This window comes from Phalangium opilio, unplaced genomic scaffold, assembly GCF_054372755.1.
Source record: "Phalangium opilio isolate 3A_F unplaced genomic scaffold, DU_Popi_V2 ptg000077l_1, whole genome shotgun sequence".
Taxonomy (NCBI): domain Eukaryota; kingdom Metazoa; phylum Arthropoda; class Arachnida; order Opiliones; family Phalangiidae; genus Phalangium; species Phalangium opilio.
The window spans coordinates 4,215,550-4,221,549 of NW_028324185.1; positions in this window are offsets into that span (position 1 = coordinate 4,215,550).

The following is a 6,000-nucleotide window of genomic DNA, read 5'->3' on the forward strand; positions in this document are numbered from 1 at the left end:
TCGATAATTCTCCGATTGTTTTTAACACCAACATCCATCCATATTGCAACTTTAGTATTTGTGGGATGCAAATTCCCCAGAAAAATCACAATGACATCAGTGTCTGATGATCGCACCACTACGTTTCCCGTTTGGTCTTTACAAAAGTGGGAAAAGTGGTAAAACATTCTAGAATCTGCTTCTTCATGTTTACAAAGCATATCATTTCTTAGTGCATTTCCTTGCCAACTATATTCGTAACACAATTCACCAAATGCAGCGTGTAGCACTCGATTCTTTAGAGTTTCACGATGTTTTTCTAATTTCCAATTTTCAACCAAGAAATTAATGAACTGTTCTTTAAAACTATCGTTTTGAAAGGCTTTTTGTAAATCTTTGGGACGCTGTTGATCTGGGCCTCGTATAACGTATGTGGCCATTGCTTCTTGATTAGAATTCCCTCTTCTTTTATATCTTTGGTAATCTTTTATTGAAGGACTTTTAAGTATCGAATACTATTGTGACTGTAGAAGATTCCAAACTGCACAGCCGGATCAAAATACTACTTGATAATTCTCCGAAGGTCAGTGGTAGGTTTGGTGGAAGAGAATGGAGGAAAAACATGCCATCAACTATCGTTAAATCAATATGTGTTGGGCCTTCTGATTCAACTCGCTTTTCTAGGGAATGCAAAAGCTGCGATTTGTCAGTTTTCTTAAGTGAACCATCGAAATGCGCAAGTGACAATGGTATAGGTGAGAGAGGGTACTGTAAGACAATTGAAAGATCAAGGTTTTGCTTTAGCGATAAATGGCACATTCGACCGAAAATGCCACTTGTCATCTTCACTTCCAGAACTCGGTTTTTGCTTCGACATTTAGCCAATATTCCCTCTGATGCGAAGTTCAGAATCTTCTGACGCTTGATGGGTTTCTCAAATCGCGAGGGAGATTCTTCACATTCACGTTGAAAATCAAGGCGTAGTTTTTGTCCCAAGTTTCTTACATTGAGCAGATAATCTTTGGTAATGGAAGTAGCTGCTTTTCCTGTGCAAATGTTATAAAGATTATCGTCTACCACGTCTAACTGAATGGGTTAATAGCCGAGTCTGCAAATTTCAACATGGTTTTCAGGTCTTTAGTGTCCTTCAAAATTCTGGACGTTCGTAGTTCTGAAGTGACGTCTTCTTTGTTATTTAACCCAACCATTTCTTTAGCTGTGTTAACAATTTTGGATCTTGTGCTTCTTGTGACTGTCCATCGCAATCTAGCTGAAAACGAGTTGGTGAACGAGGCTATCCCGGTTAATCTACTGGCCACGTCTCTATTGACTGTCTGTTCCAAAGTTTGATCTGTAGGAGTTCCCGAGAACGGAACATTAGTACGCTTCACAGAGAGACCACCACTTTTAAACATTTCTTTTAGTCCAGGATGCGTTTCCTCCATGTTTAACAGATTACAGTAATACCGTACCATCCACCTTGCGTAGTTGTGGTGATTAGTAGCAAAGAAAAGGTCGGTCATCTGAGGTAGACAGTGGGTAATCAATTCGACATCTGCCAGTCTGACAGCTCGTGACATCTTTAGGTATAACTTGACCAAATCTACATATTGAATAAAGAACTGAGCTGTCGACCCATACTTTCCAGTTCTTGTTGCATTGCTAAACTCTTGGTACTGCAGGAAAAACGTTTTGATATCTGGCTCTAAATTTTCATCCAGAGGATTAGCTGAGCAAGTGAAAATATCTTGTAGATATTGACTTAGTTCATCTGGAACTTCATGCATAGAAGTGAATTGACGAATATGAAGAATTTCGAGCGCGGTGGCCAGGAGTGGATGTAGTCTTTTTGCACGATTATAATGACGACCCGATTGAAAGCCTTTTAATGACCCCTCGGCAAGTACTCCAGTTTCGGTTAAATAATGAGACAGACCAGACTCCTCCATTAATTTTCCAATAGAAGAAAAATATGCCATAAATAAATGGAAAGCTCCGAAATTTATAAAGAGGTTTTCAAAACGGGGTGATTCCATTTCTTGAATTTGGCTCGCAGGCTTTGCAATCGCTAAATCGTAAGTTACTAGTCCGTAATGTTGATCACACTCTTCAGCTATGGCTTTGGTGACTTTTAACGATTCTAATACCATCTGAGGGGTCGTGGATGTTTCGTCGTAGTTTTTTAAATAACATACTGTTTGTAATGGCCTTGAATCAACAACGGTGGCCGAATTATAGCCAATCCACATAGGTATGTTATTTAGTTCAAAGGCCAAGGATAATACCCACAGAAGATCTCTTCTTTCGGCCTCGAAATAAGTAGGTGGTTCTTCTACTTCTTTAAAGTTGAAAGCCTTACTGTCCATTTTGGGTCGCTTGCGATATAGTTCCATAATGGTTTCCTTCGTCTGAAATTTCCTCTTTCTATTCGTCCGAACTGATTTCGAAGAGGTTGGTTCTGGAGCGCGATCAAGACACTCGACCTCTTCTTCACATTTATTTTGAAAACAAATTCCAATGGTTTCATGGAGCGTACCTTTTCCGGAAAGGGTTTCAGTCAATTCGTCGTAATTGTCAAATACGGTACACGTAATGAGATCGTTTTTCGCTATTAAGCCCCTAGGCATACAAGAGGTCGATTCGGATATATCAGTCGCTAACTGAGTTTCAAATTCTTCGGCGCGATTATAATTCAAAACGTGACCATGTCTGTTAAGTAACTCCATGACCTTTTTACTTCCAGCCATACTTTTTATCGCCAAGCCGAGGGTAACATGTTTAGCTGGTAAAATGCGGCCCTTGGAGACTGTAAATAGCGTGTCTTGCGCTAGTGGCTGAATTCTAGTTTGGTGTTTTGGTGACGGTTTACCATAAGGTGCAGCAACTAGTGCTTCAAAAAACGTAATTGCTAAAGGTGGCGGATCCCCGTCTCCTTGTAGAAGCTGCTCCAAAGTGTACGAATCAGGCAATTCCTTTCTCTCCATCTGTAAAATTGCTCTGCGTATCATGTATCCTGCTTTTCTAACGAAATTTTTAGGGTCAGAGGATTTAAGTTTCTCACGCAATGAAATTACTGCCGATTCAGAAACTATTTCTTGACTATATATAATACTTTGTTTAGGCTTTGAGGAGTCTATTACAATTTTACCAGAAAAGCGCTTAAGAAGTTTATCTTTAAGATGTTGAAGCTGGTACTGACCGTTGTAAGGTTCATCGTTAAATTCTTCTTCTAGAAGCGAAATATAAAGAGAGTGTAATTCGTTTGCTGAAATTACACCCTTTTCGTCAATTACTTTTCTTTGAACTTGGTCTATCAGAAACGAAAATGCTTTCTGATGAGTTTTTCGAGATTCGTGCCAACTTGAAGTACCATACTTGGGATCAGTTTTCTTTTCATGGGCAATTTTGGCGCGTTTTGAGTACGAAGCATGGCAGCAAGGATGGTAACAAACTTCTGACGCTATGAACTCACGGTCACCAACAAATGTAAGCAAATTGTGATCATCAAGTTTATTTGCTGCTTCACGTATGGACGATTCCAAGCATTTTGTGCGACACTGAATCAATGGTTGTTTCTTGTAGTTAACTTTCTTGCTATGTTTCCGGCAAAAAACACAAACTCTCGGCAAAACTCTGTCAGAGTTGATACTTCCTTGAGAATGATTACTGTCTTTTTCTCTGGATGAACGTTTCTGAGAAGTTGAGGTGCTTTTCTTGCTGTGGCCTTGATTAATTACCGCACTCGTGGAAATCGCGGTAAAGTTTTTGTAACAATGGTAATGGTAACCATGTTTGGTGTCGGCAATTTCCGGAAGATTGTCAAGTACTTTTTTATACTTGGAATTTTTCTGCTTCTGACGAATTGAGGCACAGTTTTTAACTTTTTCAAAAGTCGTTATTGTAAACTTGAGCACTTTTTCTTTTTCCGAAGTATTTCCTATATGTAAAATGCAAACACACATTTCGTGGTCACTTCCGAGTGTTTCAAGAGTTTGCTCCATTGATAAAATTAACTATATTTCCATACTATTTAAAAATATTGAACATAGCTGAATGCAAAAAAAAACATCTAGCTTGTTGCTCGAAAGAGTTCCCAGAATAAACTACCATCCACTACAAAAGACGATGGAATGTCACTTGGGGAAAAACAGGTGCATCGCGCCCATTGTCCAGCGGTTTCCAAGAATAAAGGCGAGGTCTTCCTTCGAAATAAACGCTGCTAGTATTTTCCAAAGAGAGAAGACAGCGCTAGCGAACCTACAGTTTCACGCATGTCAATCGAGAGTGAAATGCATGAGATTGTAATGGAAAATTTCGAAGATTGTTATGGAAAATTTCGAGGCAGGTGGGTAAAATACTTGTCTTAAAGCACTTAATTCCCCGAAATTTTTGTCTTACTCTGGTGTTTCTTATTCCTGGTGTCCAGACGATCATTTAAAAAAAAAATTGCGTATATATCTTATGGGAAAAATTTTGCTGACAAATTAATTTAAAAAAATTATCTTAAATTGTTTAGGTCTCCGAAATTTATATCTTATTATTTCGCATGTTATTTTGGGGATTCATACCTACAATTTAGAGAAAGAAAGCCGCTTATATCTTGTGGGATTAAATAGCGCAGAAAGTAGCCCTGCTGAAATGGGTGACAGGGGCGTACGCCCCCGGTCCGCCAAGTAAGACAAACCTTTTTTTAAACCTTGTGATAATACCTTTACTATACACCAGTAAATATTTTTATAGACTATGACGTTAGTTTTTCGATGCTAGCTCCCGGTCTATGAGTGATGTCCATGAAAAATTAGACTCACTTTTTATGGATGAATTGTCCATAAAGCCAAAGCTTTTGTACGATCGCAACATTGAAATATTTTTTGGTCAAACCAGTTCTGCTTCCGCAAGTGGAATAAATTATGCTTTAGCGACTCATTTCTCATGTTTTGTCTTTCATGGAAAGGAGCAAATATCCAGGTACCAGCTGCATTTTGTTTTACACTGTTTAAACCAAAGGTGTGATTTAGCACCTTTTTTTCTTAATTTTGACGGGTCCAAAAAAAACACCATTTATATGGTTTAATAAAACTATCTGAATGGAAGATGCTCTCGAGAACTCTGATTAGAGGGTTAATTTAAGTCGTCTGGTGTTTAAGAGAAAAAAGGCTGAGTCACGCAATAAACGTGCATACCATTATTTTATTTAAATGGTAATGTCTGCGTGTACAGTTCCTTCAATGTCACTCTCACTTTTTGGCTCAACGCCCATGGACTTGAGTTTTCCAATAAATTCTTCATTTGAATCATCTGGTCCAGATGTGGTAATTTCTTCAAATGCGAAGACTGCATGTTTCCTTTTTTGTTCTGGTTCTGAGTCTAGCTGTTGGCACCGTTTTTTCGATCTTTTATTTGAGCTTGTCTGACATTCGCACATTTCTTATTGATAATGGAGGTAACCATTGAACGGATTATTACAACACCCTTTTTGTGGTTAAGGGCCGGATTAAGGGGGGGGGCAAGGGGGCACTGGCCCCCGGACGCAAGATTTGTTGGGGTAAAATATTCCCTCTTAGCAACATTTCCTTTCTTTTCGACTTAAGTGGGCGCACATTATCTTGGCCCCCGGTTGCAAAATTGCTTACATTTTATTAAAGTGGAGAATGAAATAGCCAAAAACCATTTCTATTTAATTTAAACTAATAAGAGAGCATGAAAAGGAACATATAAACCAACCTAGATTTATTAATAATTCAGAAACATGTGTTGTGGATTGCAGAGACTAGTAGAGGTTGGAGTCGCAGTCGAGGTTTCGGTCGCAAACGTGGTTTGGAGTCGCAGTTAAGTGTGGTGTGGCAGTATTTAGTACAGTCATTTTAGCCCAAAAATAGAGGGAACCCGGAACAAATTGAAACAAAGCTGAAAATTTGAGATCTAATAGACTTATGGGCGCTCTTTAACGTGGTGTGGTCTCCCACACTCTCCCATTGGTGGAATTTCCGCCATATTGGAAAATGGCGGACAAAATCGAGA